At 52.4% G+C, this 19014-nt stretch overlaps 1 protein-coding gene and 1 long non-coding RNA gene across 2 annotated transcripts in view; one reads left to right on the plus strand and one right to left on the minus strand.

Moving 5' to 3' along the window:
- LOC106148239 overlaps positions 1-3406 on the minus strand; it is a 29761-nt gene extending 26355 nt beyond the window's left edge. Inside the window, exon 1 of the long non-coding RNA XR_001233505.1 lies at positions 3284-3406. This is a non-coding gene — a long non-coding RNA (uncharacterized LOC106148239). The remainder of the gene's footprint in view (positions 1-3283) is intronic.
- Positions 1-19014, plus strand: part of Nrg2 (neuregulin 2) — a gene marked incomplete in the record, with an annotated part of 245238 nt that overhangs the window by 186880 nt on the left and 39344 nt on the right.

The raw sequence follows: 19014 nt of genomic DNA on the forward strand, positions 1-19014 counted from the left end.
GAGCCCCAAAGTCTCCAGGAGAGAAGGAGTAGTGTGGGCTTTTTTTTTCTTCCCCTTTTCACCCAAAGGCATTTTTGCACATGACTCAAACAAGTCTAAACTTTCCTAAACTTCAAAGTTTGCCCATGGCACAGCCTCAAAGTGGAAGAGAAAATGTTAAATGTTTGTGAGCCAGTTGAGCATTGTGTTTTTGCTCCTTAAAGGAATTGAATTAAGTTGTTGTGTTACTATTAGTGTCCCATTGTGAAACTGGCAAGGAGAAGCCCTCTCTCGGGGTGATGTGGTCTCTCTGCAGTCCCCAGCCCCATCACTCAGCAGGAGGTGGTACAGGGCATCACACGGCCTGTGGTAAGGGCAGAGAGTTCCTGTGGCAACAGGCCTGGCTCACAAGGTCATTTTCAAGCTGCTGGCAGGAGCCCTGGTCCAGGCTGGGAGTGCCTCAAGTGCTGGGCTGTGCTTCTTCTCCCCAAGAAGCTTTGCTGTGGGAACAGTGAGACTAAGGCCCTGGAGCCCTGCGGGCATGCTCCTGGCATCACGGGCCCCTCCCCACCTGCCTGTGACCTGGACACTGAGCTGTATGCGGTGCAGGTCCTGAGGCCAGTGCCTGTGAGAGGTCCTTTCCCTCTCTCTCTTCTATTCTCCCAAGCAGCATCCCAGGACCACTGAAGAGCATGGGCTGTGAGTACCCAACTACATGGGTTCCTGACTCTGCTCTGCCTCTTACCAGTCACTGATTTAGAAAAATAACAATGACTTCGCCTTTCTGTGCTTTGGTTTTTTCACCTGTAAGATGGGATGTTAGCAGGCTGCCCCACAGTGTGGTGAGGAAGTGAATTAATCCAAGGTTAGCTCCTCTTCCTGCTGTGATCTTCACTGCCTTCTCTCCTCACCTGCATTTACCAGGCCCTCCTCACCTGCCCTGCGAAGTGTACAGGGCCTGGTACACAGCAGGCCCTAAAGACACATCTGATGGGTTTTTTTGGCTCCCAGGCTCCTTTGCCTCCACTCTCTTCTCCTTTTTGTCCACCCTGCCCACTCCAATCATCCTGCCCCTCCATTAATTTTTCTAATGCACATACCATGCCCTTCCTCCAAAAGCATCAGTGAATTCTCAGTATTTGCTAAGGTCCAAAAGCCTGGTGTGTTGGTGGAAAACAGCTGTGATTTAAACTGTCTTTGCAGCTTTGCAGGTAGGCAACTTTGAGAAATCTCATCTCCCAGCCTCTTCTGTAGAGTGGTGAACTCAACCTCTTAGGAATGCTTTGAGAACTATGAGAGATAGTATGCAGGGTGCTTAGTATCATGGGTTCTGGCAGCTAGGGAGTGGCTGCTTCTTTATAAGGAGTTCCCATAGTTCCTTAGCATAAACCTGGTGTGTGCACTGTCCCCTGAACAGGTGCCTAGGAATGCTGCCCCTAGATCTTTTCCAACCCCCAGCTGGAGCCCCCCGTTGAAATCCTGCCATCCCTCCAGATCTTCTTGCCTCCCTCTGCATACCCCAGCCCGGGGAGAGCATGAATGCTCCTCTGGAATTTGCAAGGCATCTCTGACTTATGTCATGGGATACCAAGCCTTGAGCTGCTATGCACTGCCAGAAAACCTGTGTCCAGAAGAAGGTATCTTCAGTTGGTCTTCAAGCCCCAACTCGGAGCACTGCTACTCCCCTTGGTCACTCTTTCCTAGCTGGAGGGGGTCACTAAGTGCCTGCCACATGCGAGGTGCTAGGGTCACAGAGCTGAGGACATCTTAGCTAGCGGGAAGAGAGAGGTACATACTAAAAACTGCAAAGTAAAGTGCTCTTATAGAGATCTAGAAAGTATTCAGGGCATAGAGAATCTAATCACTGCCTTCTCTCTCCCCTCCACTCACTGCTCAGAAGCGTCCCAGAGAAGACAGTGCTCGTAAGACACAGCTCATTGTCGTCACTGGGCCTGCTGTGTCCTGCTTGATCTGACCACTGCTTGCCTCCTCTCCAGGCTCCTTTGACATCATGTGTATTACTCTCCTACACACCCCACACCCCTGTGCATGTGCACGTGTACACACACACACACACACACACACACACACACACACACCAGCAAATTAATTTTCTGTTTTACAGTGACACAAAAACTGTCTTGCCTCAGGGCCATTGCACATGCTGTTGCTTCTGCCAAGAACACTCTCCCTACTTCCCCTTTAGCCTGGCCAACTCCTACTCATTCTTCAAATCTCACCTTAGATGTTTCCTAGGGAAAGCCTTCCCTCACAATAGTTTTTTTCCTCTGTCAATCTGTATGTCAACATACATAAATGCTTATAGAGTGAGTACGCCATATTAATATTTAACACAAATTTTAATTCATCTATGACTTGTGTATCTAGCTATTGTGTATCTCCACTAAGACTGTAACCTTCATGTAGATAACTTGTGTATCTAGCTATTGTGTATCTCCACTAAGACTGTAACCTTCATGTTAACCTCCATGTCCGTTTTGCTCACAGTCACGTCCCCGGCACCTAGTACTGTGCCCAACACAGGAAATCTTCCTGCACATTTGCCAAATGAGTAAACAGGCCAAGAAAGCCTAGAGCATTCTGGGCAAAGATTGAGATAGTGTGTGCGAAGGTGTGGAGAAGAGACAGAACACAGTGTGTGTGTGGCCAGCAAGGAGATGTGGCTGATGCACAGGCACTAGACAATTACAAGCGGAGCTCTGTGGGACAGGACTTCGGATACCTGGGAGGAGTTGGCTTTAGCCTGTGGTAACAGTGAGTGAAAGGATCTGGTTTGGGTTCTAGGAAGATCACTCTGGAGGTCTTGGGAGAGGTCAGACTAAGAGGGCAAGACTTCAAGCAAGGAGATAGAGGAGGAGGGTGTGAACTGGGGCAGTGGCCCATGATGCCATTTTGGAAGCTGAATGAACAGGAGGTTGGAGATGTGAGACCTGGTCCTTGGCACTGGCTCTACACAGGACCAGGTGCCCCCACCCCCTGGGAAGTGAGCCTACACAAAGCAGGATAGGTACTCACTGTCCTTTAAGTCTTCATGCTGTACTGGGGAGTGAAGCCAGGGTCTCATACATGCTAGGCAACTGCTCTGCCCCTGTACTCCATCCCCAGCCCTTTCTGTACCCTTGTTAGCACTTACACTTGGTCTCCCGAGCTGGCCCCCGCTAAAACAGGCTTGAGCACCAGAGATCAGCCCTCAGGACGGACATCACCATGATCTCTCTGTGCTCCCATCCCCTGAGTCTGGCCTCGGGGTCTGGCCAGGCCCTGGAACTCCAGAGTTCCTCACCTTGACCCAGAATCCTTAGCCTCCTGCAGGCTCTTCTAAGAAGGATCCTGTCCAGAGCAGCCTTGGGACCCTCTGCGGAGGAGACGGAGACGGAGGACGGGCTGGGGTGAGCTTTGACTGGGATTCTAGTAGGGATGGCTGTAAGGGGACACCTCAGGCAGAGCTAGGCAAGTAAACCGCAGGCTCAGGCTTTCTGGGAGCCAGGAGAGGGAGAGCCTTTGCTTTGTAACCCTTTCAGCACCACACCCAGGCAGGAGGCGGGAGCCAGGCTGTTCTTGCCCACTGCCCTCCTGCTGCAGTTGCGGTGGGGGAGCAGCATCTGATTCCACCTGGCAGGTCTTGGAGAGAGGAGCCGGCCTGGCCTGCACCTGGGCTGAGGAGTGGGGTGGCAGCTGGCAGTGCACGTGGCGGCTGCAAGCCACCTGGATCATCTAGTCTCCGGCTGCAGCACAACCTGGCTGGGAGGGGCTCCTCGGTCACAGACCTCCTGCCACTCCTAGACAGGGCTCGGGAAAGCTAGTCCTCAGATGGTGGTGTCCCATGGGGACTTCCAGGGATGAGCAAGCTCGGGACCAACTGCCTGGCAAGGCTGTGGGACCCACTGCAGGCGGCAGGGTGCTTCCTGCCCTCTAGGCTGGCCAGTGAGCTTGCTTCTGGTCCCTTCCTGGGCCCTGCTCTTGTTGTCTCCCCACCTCCGTGCTGTCCTTAGCCTGGCCCTCGCTGGGGGATCTCTGCCCCCCAATTCCGCACAGGCCCCTAGCCCAGCTCAAGCCCCCTCTCTGGCCAGGAGGTCTGCGGCGCTGATCCTGCCCACTCCGGTGGGCCCCGGAAGCGGCTCAGGGCCCAGAGATGGACCCCACAGCCCCCCGCAGCCTGAGCCAGTGGAGGGGGGCCGAGGGCGGCGGGCGCGGGAGGGGAAGAGTTAAGGCTCGCCGCTCCCCTCCCCCGGAGGGTGTGACCGCCTATAAGAAAGGCGCGCGCTCGGGCACTGGGGCTGCAGGCGGCGGGGGCGCAGCGCGGCAGCGGAGAGCCGAGGCCGTCCCACCGCCCGGGGACCCGGGGTAGAATGTCGGAGCCCAGGAGGAGGGGCCGCGGCCGCGGCAAGAAGCATCGAGAGGGGAGGAAGCGGGAGCGGGAGCGGGAGCCCGACCCCGGGGAGAAAGGTAGGGCACCTCGGCGCGCCCAGGAACCCCGTTTCGCTGGGAGAAACCTGCCGCCCGCTCACCCGCCCCCGGCGCCGCGCGGGTGAGTCCGGTCTGAGCGAGCAGCGCGGGTGACAGGCACCGGGGTCGCGCGTGTCTGTGTGGGAGCTGTCTCACGGCAGGGTGGGAGGGACTGCGCCCCGAGTCCGGCAGCGGCAGCGCGCGCCTCGCCCGGCGGCCGCGTCCCCGAGGAAGGACGCTGCACCCAGCCAGCTTCCGCGCGCCGCGGGGCTGACGAGGCGGCGAGCGAGCGGACCTTGCGGGGCCTGGCCGCCGAGCGCCCAGGAAGCTGTCACTGCCCTCCTTTCTCCGAGGGAGCCCGGGCCAGGTGTGCGCCAGTTGCCCCCACCCCGTGCCACACCTCCATCCGTTCTGCTCGGCCATTGGAGAATGGGCAGCAGTGCCTGCCGCCTCCGGAGGAGACTCGGAGAGGATTCCCTACTCGGCTCGCAACCCCAGGGAGCGAGAGGCTGCTGCTTCTGTGACCCACATTTCCCTCAGAACTGGGCCAGGCTTTAGGCATTTGTCCTCTTCTGATGTTCGGGAGTGACTCCTTTGGCCCTTAGCTTCTGCCTCTGTCGGGGTGAGCAGAACAGAGCTGAGACCCCAATTGGTGCCAACCTTGGGCCGCTGCTAGGAAGAGTGCTCTGCCCTTGGGCTTCCCAGCAGCGGACTTTTGGGTGTGCACATCCTCCCTGTAGAACCAAACTTGCCTGGAGGCCCAGCTGGGGAAGCCCTGGATTCTCACTTCTTTTTTTCTTCTGCAGGCGAGTGTTTTATTAATGTCTACTTTGTACTAGTCACCAGGCTGGTACAAAGCATGTTCAAATGCTTCATCTTCATTTGATCCCCATAACAATCCTGGTAGCAGGTGCTCCTGTCCCCATTTTACAGAGAGAGTAACAGAGGCTTACTGGGGTTAAAGTCACAAAGTACTTTCCAGAGGTAAGACTTTGGGCTGCACCTTAGCATGACCTGGACAACCACACCCATCTCGTTGGATCTCTGCTCATCACCAGAGCTCCTGCCGCAGCTGCCACATAAAAACGGCTTCAAAAGACTTGACTAGAAGTTGGGCAGTTCCAACCGTGGCCCACAGTGTAGAAAATCCCTTTCCTACCCTTAATTTCTGGATAGCACCAGAGGTTGAGGATAGGCAGGCAGGCTCTGGCTTGTTTGCTGGGAATATCCTAGGACTCCAGTGCTATCTTCAACCTGGTGAGGAGAAGCAGCTATAGAAATTTGAAAGCCGGGCTGCCTCTTTGGCTCTTCCCACTGGGAGAGTGTGTCTAGGTGTCCTTCCTGAAGACTGTTGGTCAACTCTGTTGGATGTGGATTCCTGCAGTGTGGGAATCCGTAGCCTGAGGGAATGAGAAGGTGCCTCTTTCCAGGATCAGCAGTTCGAGGATTTGGCTCAGGAGGCCATCCCTCTTCCTTTCCCCCCTACTCTCCCTCTACATTCACGTCTTCTCTTAGCACCTTGGAAGGCCAGCTCAGTCAAGAGGCCAGCAAAGATGCAGGAACCCAGCTGGTAGCAAGCCACTTGTTGGGCTTCAGAAAGCATGAATCCCTAGTGTGAGGGAAAACAGGCACAGCTGACCACTGAGAGAGGGCTACTCATGGGAGCAGGGTGCGGGGAGTGGATTAGAGGAGAGTCTGCAGGCCTCTCAGTTATCTGTTCCAGCATCTCTCCCCTTACGAGAAAGTCTTTCCTAATGTCTCACTATTACCTTACCTGCTGTCTTTTTCCCCCACCTCTCTTGTTCCCTCCTTCCCAGTGGCCATCCAGCTCTTTGAAATGCCTTCTTTCAGGGAGTTGCCTGGTGAACAGATAGCAAACAGACCCAAGGCCTGGACTAGAGGAATTTTAGAAACTTGGAATTCTTTAGAATGGGGAAGGCATAGGGGAGAGTCATGTTCCAAAACAAGATATCAGGAAAAAGTGTCATGGCAATGGGAACTAGCAGTCCTGAATCCCTGGTATGTAACTAGAGAGGTCTGATTCAAACCCAACAGGATGGGTAATTAAGATAACAGTAAACTGCAGAACTGGAAGTATCCCCTTTCTGTCCCCTCCACCCAATCTGAGGCTTCCAGGACCCTCTCATTGCATTCTCAGAGCAGCCAGCAGGCCAGAACATGGATACCAGGTAGCTGGAAGGGGTCCTATTCAGAACTGGGCCACACTTGTTGGAAAGAGTGAGAGCTACAGACATCAGTTTAGATGTGGGAGGAAATCTGGAAAGTGGGAGGGGCAAAGAAGGGAAAGAGAAGGGACATTAATCTCTTGGCTCTCCCTGATCCTTGATCACACATTCAGCAGCACCCCAGTTCCTGCTTCGTAAATAGCAGGAGGGGGCACACCACCCACGTACACAGGCGGTGTGGGTAAATGGGCTTCTTTCCTGCCTGGTACAGAACTGGGTGGGGCAGAGCTGCAGGTATGAGCTCTGCTCCATGACTCATGGAGAGTTTGGGGGCTGACACCTGATATCCCCATGTGAGGTTGCTTCCACCCACCGTCTCCCTTACCCCACAGGCATAATCTTGGCAGACCTGGTAGCCGTACTGGAGGAGGGGGTTCTAAGTCCACTGATGATGTCGTGAAATAGCACAGCTGGAAGCCAGGCAGCTGTGGCTATACTTGCCAGTATCTGTGTGGCCTGGGGCAATGCCCTCCCTGTCTCCTGACACTGTCACTTCCACCTGGTGAGGGCAGAGCCTCACCCTCTAGGCCCTGTGTCGCTGACAACCCTCAGCAGGGAAGAGCTGTGAAATTGGGGGCAGGAAGATCTGGCCCCCCTAAAAAATGTTAGTCTTGCATTATATTTTTTGCTTTTATTATTTGCAGTACTAAGGATTCAATCCAATACCTTGTGTGTGCTAAGTAATCATTCTGCCACTGGGCTATGGGTTCAGCCTTATTTAAAATTTTAAGACTCACTGGCCTCAAACTTAGGATCCTCCTGCCTCAGCTTCCTGAGAAAGTGGGATTACAGGTGTGTGTCATAAAGCCTGGCCCATGCTGTATTGTTTTAAAGACTGACTCTGAACCAGATTCTCTGGGACCCTTGAGAGATCACTCAGAGTTTGATGCAAGTGTCTCTCTACTGAAGCCAGTGGAAGGACAAGGGGCAGATCATGGTCTTTACCAGGATGTCCTAGAGCATGAATGTTGGATGAGCATCACTGAGAGCTCGGGACACATCTCATTTGAATTCCCTAAGCACAAAGGAATCTTTACAAGATCTTTCTTTCCCATTTTTCCCATATCCTGCCTGTGCTAAAATTAATGTCCAGACTTCTAGAACAAAATTCCATCATTAGGCTGCCTGGGTCCAGATTAGAGGTGAGATGTGCTCACATGCATGTGTCTGCACTGAGTGTGGAGATTGCCAGACGCCCCCCCCACTACTTCCCGTGGCCCCTGGCTGACCTTGCCGAGCCTGGCACCTGGAGTAGTTCTCCTGCCACTCTGGTGTGCAGCCTTTGTCTCACACACTGCTCTGGCTGCCTGGCACTTTGAGACTCACAAAGAAAAACTAACAACAGGCAGCGAGTGACTTTGTACTTCCCAATAGTCTTTCATCCTGAGAGCTCAGAGTTTACAGACCAGGACTCATCAGTCCTCAGCCCAGCTCCCAAGCATTTGGCAGGGATGAAGAGGGGACAGAGAGCTCTAGTCTTTCAGGATTGACACAGCAATCTGGGGCTGTTGTAGAGCAGTGAGTCACCTGGGATGGGAGAACTGGGTGGCCAATAAGTCTGGGACAGGAGTCAAATTGGACTGTGGGCTTCCAGTTGCAAACAGAGGAAATAGCCTCCCTTACAGAGTATGAGCTGGGCCTCCTTCCCCGAGGCAGACACCTTGGCCCTCTGGCCTGTGTTGGCTGTGTGAGCTACAGGAGCAAGAAGCAACATCTTGGTAGGAAGCAGAGTCCCTTGGACTGAGAGATGGGCAAGAATCTCAGCGTCTGCCCTGGGTGCTTGGAGCTTCAGAGCCAGGTCCAGGCAGCCCCAATCTGGAGCAGTGGCAGGGTGTGGAGCACATGAGGAAAAGGTGCTGGCCTTGCCCTGAACTCAGAGCTGGCTGCCCCAGCCTGCTCACTCCTGCAGCCCTCTTCCGCTCTCTGCTCACCAGGCTGGCCTAAGGAATAGTTGATCTTCAGAACAAGGGCTTTTTATTGTTAAGTGCTGGCAAAACCTGAGAACCAGGCCCCTCTGGAACCATGTTCTCGTGTTCTCCCGCCGCTTCTGAGCTGGTAGCACACCTTTCATCATGAAGGGAGAAGCAAGCGGCAGCCCACCTTAGCAGCCTTCTTCCAACCTAGCCCTTCATTCATCCAGCCTTGCAGGCCCCTAGCTATGTGCTGACTACACAGACTGCATGTGCTTTCACTCACTGTTGTGTATTCAACTCTGCAGGCATTAGTTGAGCTTCTACTATGTGAATAAACTGCAGCCCCTGCCCTCAGGGATCTCAGAAAGACCAATCCTTACAGTTACCTATGATTAGAACTGAATATAAGGCAGGAAATAAATACACAGTGTGTGGTGAGGAGAGGGATGGTTTGTTCTCCTGAGAGGGACTAGAGAGGACTTCACACAGGAGGTAACCTCTGACCTGATCCTGGATGGTAACTAGAAATTCACCAAGGCATGAACAGGCCTTGCAGAAGGCATCACGGCCATGCCCCACTTGCAGGGGAGGCAGCTGTCAGTTAATGGGCGCTTGCTGTGCATCAATACTGATTCCATAAAGTATAAGATTGTTTCATCATGCCTACTTTACAGATGGGGAAACTGAGATAGGGAAAGTTCATTACCTGCACATGCTCAGCCGTGAGCCAGTGACAGGATGAGGTCTTGAACTGAGGCCCACTCTCTGGCTTGTTTGTGCCGGCCACATCCTCCTGCCTCCAGGTTCTTCCACATTCTGTGCCCCTCAAGGCAAACGAGCAAGAGGCAAAAGATCTTTGTTGATCTACTTGTGGGAGCATCCCCTCCCTGGTCACATTAGCTGCTCCGGCACTTCCTGGGCTCTTGGGAGGTACACACGCAAGATCCAGAGGATACAGAGAGCAAGTCAAGTCTCTGCCCTCACCAGGAGCTTTCCGTGACTGCCAGTCAGGTATGAACAGGAGCCATGGCTCTGACACAGGAGGGCAGGGCTGAAGGCCTGGGGCTGCACAGCCAGGAGCTCCTGGGAAGATGGAAACTATTATGAGCAAATGCCCTGGCCAGAAACCAAGCTGGGTATCCAGAGCACCCAGCCAGACTAGTACTTTGTCAGGTGTTTATGTGGTCCTATGGAATGCCTTGTGCAAAAGATGAATTTCATAGATTAGTGGGAACCTGACTTAAAATCTAAACCGAGAACTTGGTAGAAATGCAAATCTTCGGCCCCCACCCCAACCTCCTGAGTCAGAAACTCTAGGACAGGGTCCATAATGCATTAGCACACTGCCCAGTTTGAGAACCACTGCTTGAGCAACTCCCCTCCCCAGGGGATCCCCATAGGGCCCCCTCAGCTGTGCTACTTCCCCAGCTCCTGGCTGAGGCAAGGCCCTCCACGCTCGGGTTGGGCTGCGTGCTGACTGAGATCGTGTCGCTGGGGAATGGACTCACCACCTTATGGGACAAGACAGACCTAGGCAGGTCCCATTCCAGTTTCAAGGCTAAACCCAGCAAAAGGTGACACAGAAAGGACAGAAGGAGAGACTGCTTCCCACCCAAAGGGCTTGGGGAGGCCTCAGGAGGAGGGTTAAGGTTAAGGCAGACTTGGGTGAAGGGCAGAGGAGCTGGGCACACAGCCTGCGACAACCACTGCAGCAGAGTATACGGCCTGCAAACCCAGGGCCTGGGAAATCAAGTGCAGTCCTGACCCTCTGTTGCTCAGCACTGTGTGCGGGAGGAGGACACCCAGACCACATGGTGGTAGGCACTCAGGCTACTGAGTTCGGCCTTCTCTAAACCAAGAGGGAGCAATGGGTTCTGAGCAGGGGGTGGCCTGGTGTATAGAAAGATGGGCTCAGTCGGGGTAGGGCTCAGTCAGGAGCTCCTGCGGTCGCAACAGCTAAGCAGTCAGGATGTGTACGTGGAGGTGAATAGTTAGGAGGCACTGGGCTGGGCCTCAGGATGGCTCCCCAGCTGGAAACGCTCTGCAAGGACTCCGGAGGTTTGGGCCTGGCCAGGGGTCTGTGACTTCTGTTGCAATCAGCTGAGGCTGTTTCTGAGCTCACAGTTCACTCCCCTCACTCTAGATAGGGAAACCAAGGACCTGACAAGAAAGTCTTCTACCCACAAAGCCAAAGGCTTGGCAGCTCCAGGGAAAGAATGAAGGTAATAGCCCCACAAGGTACCCTCCCTCCCTGGCTGCCTCTGTACACCCGATGCCCTGATGGAAGCTCCCTGTTCTTGAATGCACTGTGATCTCCCTATCTGACTCCTAGAAACCTGCTCTTCCCTTTGCCTGGCACAATCTCTCCCTTCTCTTGGACAACTCCTGCTTATCCTTCAGCCCCAGCGTAGGTTTTGCTTCCCTTTCAGCTCCCCAGAGTGGAGAGGAAGGTGAGTGTCCCCTCTGTGCTCCCCAACATGCAGTGCGGCCTCCATAGGTCCCCATCCCACCAAGGGAGCAAAGCTCTGTTCAGCCAGCCTCTCCACAAAGATCTGAGTGCTCAGCCCATGTGTGAGTGAAGGACATTCCCTAGCTGGGACATTCTCTGATGGGGCCAGTCTCCTGGAAAGACGCTGCTCTGACTGGGCCTCCTGCCTGGCTGGGGCCGCTGAGTGCTGGGAAGTGGTAGGCCACACAAGAGTACACATGAAGCCCCAGTCTCATTATCAGATCTGCTGTTGTGGGGCACATGCCTGTTTGGACTGAGGGCCGAGTGGAGGAGGAGTGCTGGGTTGGAAAGGACTCTGAGATGAGCTGTCAGGGGACCCCACCCTCCCAAGTGGTGCAGCCAGCTCCATCTGGGCTGCCCTAGGCGCCCACCAGTCACAGCCCAATCTTGCATTACTGATTCATTTCTCAACCTGTAGCCAGTGAACACCTACTTTGGTCAGACACCAGGAACATAGCAATGCTCTAACATACCCCATCCCCAAGTTCCCCACAGTCTAGCAGGAAAAGAATCCAGTTTGCTCCCAGCTAAGAAGGTCCAGAAAGAGCAGATGAAAGGCACAGTGAGTCTGTGTGGTGCAGAGAGTGCTTCTGGCTGGGTGGATTAGGGAAGGCACAGCATCTGAGGAGCTCTTGAAGGATTTAGATTAAGGGGAGATGCCACTTATTAAGCTATCTCCCTGTTCCAGGCACTGTGCTAAATTCTGAACATACACTACCTCCATTTAATTCTCATCACAATCTTAGAAAGTGGATAGAATTGTCCGTGTTTCACAGACAAAGGAATAAAAGCTCAGAGAGGTTAAGTAACTTGGCTAGTGATGCACAGAGACCTGTCTCACCTCCAGCCTGCATGACTTGCCCTCTCCATCCTATTTGCTGTGTGGGGAATAGGATTTGGGGGAAGCAGAAGCCGAGGAGATGGGGCAGGACAGAATGTACACATTTGGGGAGCAACCAGTGACTTGATCTGCCAGGAATATATGATTCCTAAAGGGAAGTGGTGGAGAAAAGCAGAGAGGCATTTGGGAAGGGGCCCACTGACCGGCCTCCCAAGTACCCCTCAAGGACGCTGGCCGCCAGCCAGGAAAGGAGGTGGCCACCTTTCTTCTAAGGACATCAGGGAGTCTGGGAAGGTTTCTGAATAGTGATGAAGCATAGAGGAAGCCTGCCAGGCACAGCTGCTGGCACAGGGGTCCTGGGGCAAGGGAGCAGTGGCCCTGAACCCGGGCCTGGCATGCGACAGAGAGTTATGAGGGCAAGAAGCTAAATGGAGGGTGAGTGGACTTGACCTTCAAGAAAGTCAAAAGAGAGCAGGGGTTGTAGCGGGTACCAAAGTGACTGAAAGAGGACCCTGGAGAGGAAGAATGGCCTTGGGAGAGGATATGGAAAAGCTGGGTGTCCACCTGACACATCAGAGCCAGGGACTAAGTTCCCCGGGAGGGAAGCATTCATTCTGGGGTGAGTTCTTTCCAGGCCCCTCAGGCTTACCAGCCTGGACCAGAGGGACTGGCTTGAAGCCCCCGCACTCTCAGAGCAACTCACCAGGGCTCTCAGTGCTACAGAGAGTGGTGAGACACAACTGCTCCGGCCTGCAGCAAGCCTGCTAAGCCTTTCCCTGAAGCCCAACACTACTTTGAAGTCCTGTAGTTTTGTTTTATCTTAAAAATCTATGTGGGGGGCCAGGGATGTAGCTCAGTGGTGCAGCGCCTGCCTAACATCAAGAGGTCCTAAATTCAATTTCCAGTACCCCCAAAAATGCACATGAACGTGACATTCTACTCCATCCTCGTAGGTCTGTTTTAATACATCAGTGCTGCTTTCCTTTCCTAATGAGCTTGGCAAACCTTCCAGAAGGAGGCCCCAGGACCATTGAGAAACCAATCTTTTCTGCATAGATGGACAAAGTGTCCCCTCCCACTACCTTCCCCAAGTCCCAGACCTCAGAAACAACTTTCCCCAGCCAGGCTGAGGAGGCAGGAACCACAGGCCCACCCCACAGAGAGCTGGGCCTCTGGGATCCCTCCTCAGCACTCTCTGAGATCCCAAGCAAGACATGTCCTAGCTCACTTGGCCATCTCCATACCAGCTTCTGCTGTGGCAGGGCCCAAGTCTTTGGCCTAGAGCCCAGCCTTTCCCAGGAGAGAGATTAAGCAGGATTTTGGCAGATGCTCATGGCTCTCCAGGACTGTCCTCTCTGCTTTGTGCCTGATCTCTGCCACAGCAGCAGAAGAGCTCCTAAGCTCAGAAGTTCCTATGTCTCCATAGAGAACCTGCTGTAACTCCACCCCCTGAAATAAGCAGAGTGTGGTTTGTAGGTGAGTCCACTGAGGCCCCAAGAGGCCAAGCTGCCTCAGGGCAGACAGGTGAAAAACTGAGAGACTGGGACAAAGACCTGAACTGCCATCTCCCACCCTTTCCCTCTGTTGTGGTGCTGCTTCCTGGAGAGCCATGCAGTCTCCCTGCGCAGGCGTCTCTCTCCCTCCCCCATCATTGCTGCTCATATACCTGTGGCACATCCTGAGCCGAGGTGGGGCCCTGCAGTGTGGACCTGCTGACTTCCAAGTTGGACATCTCTGCCCCTGACCTGGCAGAGTGCAAAGGAGGCTCTAGGCAGAGGGTCGGGGCTGAACATGGTGTTAGCCACAGCGGGCAAGCTGGGCGTGCCCCGTCCCTGAATGGTCGGGCTGGGTGTCAGTGAGTGATGCTCTGGCTGGCCAGGTGAGTCTTTAAGAAAGCAGGAATATTTCTGTTGGTCTTGGTGCTACCAAATTTTAACTTCTCCTCCTTGTCCTTCCCCCTTCTTCTCTTCCTGCCCTCTTAGTATAGCGCCTGCCTGCCCCTTTGAAGTGTCATCCCCAGCAACTTCGGCCCCTCTTTACCTTGTAACTGAAGTGACAACACCAGGCTGGGTTTCACTGGTGCTGGGAAAATGGCTGTCTTTGAGACACTTCTGGCTTTCGTAGAAGCCCTGAACGGAAGTTTTAACCCAACCAGGGGGCAGGGACTATGTTGTCTTGTTCAACCCCATACCCCAGCACATCACAGGGCCTGTTCCATGTGAATATTTGTCAGTTGATCTTAAGAGAGGGCAAGACAAGCCCAGGCACCAGGCTAGGTTGTGTGGCCATGGACATGTGACCCACAGAAAGCCAAAAGCCCAGCTGGGCACGCACTTCTTTTCAAGGCTGTCCTCAGAGGGTCAGGTGGCCCTCCTCAGGCCACTGGGAGGATACCTCGCTGCCCATTTCACAGAGCAGGCCCTCCATGCCCACTTAAACCAGCTGTGTTTTGTGTTTAGTTTAGTGTTTTTTTCTTTCTTTCTTTCTCATTTGAACTTGGAGTCTGTAATTAACCTCCAATAGGTTGCAATGACTTTGTAGGTGGGAGAGGGGTGGGGAGGGGGCTGGCCCACAGCCCGCCAGCAGCAGGACAGCAAGAGACTTTGATGCCAGGCAGACTGGCCACATTGTCTCCAGCTATTGCCCTGCAAAGGAGACTGCTCAGTCTTAGTCATGAGGGGAGGATCATTAACCCTTTTAAGAGCCCACTGCAGCTGCTCTGTGGCTACTGCTCTGGCTGCTGCCTTGGCCCCGGTTGCTGGGGGCAGGGCAGAGCCAGGCCTTCCTGAGACAGGTTGCCTGGCCACGTCCTGGACGCCCGTCTTGCTCTCAGATCTCTGCAGGCTCCGCACCCCCACCGCACCCCCGCCCACTGCTAAGAGGAATGAGGTCAAGCACTGGCGCAGCAGCACTTCCTGGCCTCAGGCCTGGGATATGGGGAAGGAGCAGCGCTGGTTGTCATTCTGTGTTGCTATCTCTAATGAGGTGCTTTCCGGGGATTACCTGTCAGAGACAGGCCAGATGCCTTGGGTTGGCAACAGGAGACTGGAAACAGAAGCCACCAGATACCCCAACTTGTAGCAATGCAGACTGCGTCCAAAGGCTTTATGGAACCTGTCCTCGAGGAAAATCTCTGTAGAGACCTTGAAAAACGCCCCCTTGTCCTTACAAGGCTGCCAGAGGCCGTCTCCCCACAATCCCGTATCGCCACTCCAGAAAGCCTGGTCCTCCTGCTTAGTGAACATTGCCCTAAGAAGAAGGGAGCTGGACGAAGTGACCTCTGGGTTTCCCCACAACCTAAAGAATATGGGAGCTCAGCAGAGGGGGCTTGGTGTGAGGAGGAGACATTAGGGGAGGGGAATGCTGCCTAATACCCAAGGGCCCACCTAGCCACCAACTTCCTGCTGCCCCTCCAGGGGCAGCCTGAGGGAGGCGGGTATTGGGGATGGTCACAAGGCAGGGCTTGGGCAGGTCCCCCCCACTTCTTGTGCACACCAAGCTTATGTCTCTCATCTGTCCACTCTTGTTTGCTGGGGCTTGGAGAGTCTCCTCTGTGCTTGGGGAAATACACACAAATCTGCAGGACTGCTGCTGCTCCCTTTAGCCACAGAGTTGAATTCACAGAGAAGTTTATTAGAGTCTTATTCATATTAACAGAATGCTGGAAACAACTTCACAAATTCATTTGAATAATAGAATATTAGGCAGTCATTAAAATGATTTATAGCTATATTTGTAGATATGGAAAAATGCTTTTACAATGTGTTGATTGAAAAAAAGTAGGATCTAAAGCACTTTAAAGAGAACTGTCTTCCAGGAGATGTTTGAAAATGTGAACAATGGTTTTCTCTTTGGTGGTAATTGATTTAAATATGTTTTTCTTTCTCCTTGTATAAGATTTCTACAACAAAAATGTATTTCTTATGTAACAAAACAATGAGAGAGAGGGATAAGCTTAACTTGAAGGGTGGGGGTGGTTACTCCATTTCTGTCTGGGACAAAGCACAGGACCTAGTACAGGGTGGGCCCTTGGTAAATACATGTTGACAGATGGAGGGTGAGGGCCTGCCCATAATGTGGCTTGGGCTCTTGCCCTGACAGATCCCATCCACCCTGGAAGGCCCATTCATCTACCCTAAAACATTTGCGGAAGCCAGAATGAGATCTCCATACCCCTCCCTACACTAGCATGGGCATTCTAGGCACTGGGCTATAAAAGAGGTATAGACAAAACTGGACCCAGTTTAGAGAGGGTATCCAGGCTTGGGGGCTAGAGCCAGCCCAGGCATGTCTCAGGCCCCAGAAGAGCTGTCTCCAAGTGTCCAAGTTCTGCCATGTGAACAGACTCAGCGTCTCATGCCAAGTGACCCCAGGGGTACTGGATCTAATGACTGGAAGCCACAGAAAAAGGAATAGTGGTTCAGGTTAAGAAAGAGCTTAAAACGCAGACAGTAAGATCAGATCATTGCCCAATTTGTAAGCCTCTAATACCTTCCTGTCACACCTACAGAACAAATCCAGGCCCAGGTTCGGAAGGTCACCCCAGTCCTTGCCACAAAATACCCAACGAGGCTCTGGACTCAGGGGAGAGGGTGCAGAGGTCCCCCAGGCACTGTTCCAAGGGCCATCTGGTATGTATGCTTCTCTTTCCTGCCACCTGAGCTGCTTCAACTGCCTCCCACCAAGGAACTTTCCTGGTTGGAAAAAAAAAAATGCAGCCTACAAGGTTGGACCGGCCCTAGCTTCTGGTGATGCTTATGAGGAACCATAAAAGCGCTAACACTCCTTGTAAAGAATATGGCCTGATTTGTAAAGAATATAGCATGTCTACCTTTATTTTGTCATTCTTTAAACCAACACTGCCCAATATAAATAAAATACCAAACACATATGTCACTTAAAATTTTCTAGTAAGCACATAAACCATTTTTTAAAAAAGAAGAAAAGCAAATCCTGTTGTCTTGTTCTGGCTTACACAGCTCTGTGTCACCTGAGTATTGCGGCTTCTGCACCCTTTCTTCAAACCACCCCAGTCCTTCACTCTCTTCCAGACAAATAGGCATCTCTTAGGCCCGTGAACTCATCAATCTAATGCCCACCTCAGGGCCTTTATCTGGCTGAGTATCTGCTTCATCTTTCCTGATGATTACTCGTTGATTGTCTGTGCCCCTCACTGAAAGTCAAGCTCGCTAAAAGAAGGGTGCTCGTCTGTCTTGTTCACTACTCTATACTCAGCACTCATAACAGTAAGTGGAATGCATTCAATTCAATTATTCATTGCAAAGGAAGTGAATGAATGAATGAATATAAGTGACCTATAGGGGTTGTTCTGAAGTGAGTACACCATGAGAAGTGGCTGTAGTGTCACACAGAGCCCTTACTCAATAAAGCAGGGTCCTTGGGATCTGAAATGCAATCCTATGTTCTCCCTGGGGGCAAAGAATGGCTTTGGAGCCCCCAGTTCTGTGGGCCCCAGAATGAGGGCTATGTCTGCAGTCTGTCTCTATGTACTGTACCCCCAGCCTACCACCACCTGTTAAGCAGTGGCCATCTACTGTGCAGTACATGGTCTTGCACCCAAACTCCTGTCAGGAACAAGGTGACAGAGGGAGCACAGATTTCTGCCACCAGGCATCACCTCCAGTCCTCCCCTGGGAGCAAGGTAGCCCATGTGATCGAGGGACTCCCTTCTATCGGGACTGTAGAAAAGCTCAATGCATTCCACTGGAGGATGGGGTACTTTAGAGCCTGAGAAGAGCTCTCTAGGTCTCAGTTCACAAGAAGGAGAAAGGTACTAGCTGGAGGTCACCACGAGCCTAAGTGGTTAGGTCAACAGGTATGAACTGAACCTTCAAGCAAAGTCAGCTGCACTATCCACTTACAATGTGTTCACTTTCCTGGAGAAAGATACCTGGGGAGATGGTACACCACATAACTGGACCACCATCATGGGCTTCAGAATGCCCAGTCCGTGCTCCCAGCACCGCTGAAGTGTTAAAATTTCCGTGCAATTCTCGTTAGCATCCAAGCTTAAGAACTATGGTAAAGGCATGATCTGGGTGTCCCAGCGCAGACACAGGATGCTGGAGTGCAGGTCAAGGAAGGGTGCTGAGACAGGACTCTGGTCATGCTTAGGATAATGAGGTTCCTAAAGGTCCAACAAACAGTAGGTTAATACACATAAAATCTTTGGGTGAGAAGAGAGAAAAAGAAACACCATTTCAAACTGTGAGAAGCAGGTAATTAAAAAAACATTGTAGCAAAAGGTTAATAGCCTTAATATTTCTAAAGAGCTCTTACAAACCAATAAAAAAAGATGAGCACTCAATAGAAAAACAGACTGTAGACATGAACAGGCAATTCCAAAAGAAGAAATACAATGGGCCAATACACTTAAGAAAAATGTTCAGCCTCATCAGTAATCAAATAAATGCAAATTACAACAACAAAGAGACGTTATCTTTTGCCTGGCTAATTGGCAGAGATTAAAGACATGATAATGCCTCATGAGGGTGAGGGTGTGGAAAAAACAGGCACTATCATTCACTAGGGGGTGCAAATTAGTGCAACCTTTCCAGAGGGCAATTTGGCTGGGTGCCAAAGCGGAGGAAGCTTGCTTAGCCTTTGACACAGCAATTCCATTTTGAGGAAGAGAACCATAGGAGAGGATTGTGGATAATAATAAAAATAGTAAGAGCAGCTAACCTTTATTAAATGCTCTCTGCATGCCAGGCTCCACATGCATTATCTCATGTAATCCTCACAGCCATCATCAGAGCTACTGTTTACTGCCTGTATCTTGCAGGTGGGGAACTGAGGTGCAAAAGAATTCAGTCAGTATCATGAGGACATGAAGGTAACAAGCAGCAAAGCTTGGATTCGAACACAGAGGGTCACCGTTTTCACCCTAGCAAACACCTCGTGTTCACAGACAAAAGCTGCAAGGATGCCCGGGGATATTAGTGATGGGCAAGCAGGCAGGACTATTGCATAAGGATGAAAAATGATTCCATGGAAAAATGTGTGTGGAAATGCCAAGGGGTTGTTTTGTATATGCAT

The sequence above is a fragment of the Chinchilla lanigera genome, unplaced genomic scaffold (genome assembly GCF_000276665.1).
Source record: "Chinchilla lanigera isolate Chin_1 unplaced genomic scaffold, ChiLan1.0 scaffold00017, whole genome shotgun sequence".
Classification (NCBI taxonomy): Eukaryota; Metazoa; Chordata; class Mammalia; order Rodentia; family Chinchillidae; genus Chinchilla; species Chinchilla lanigera.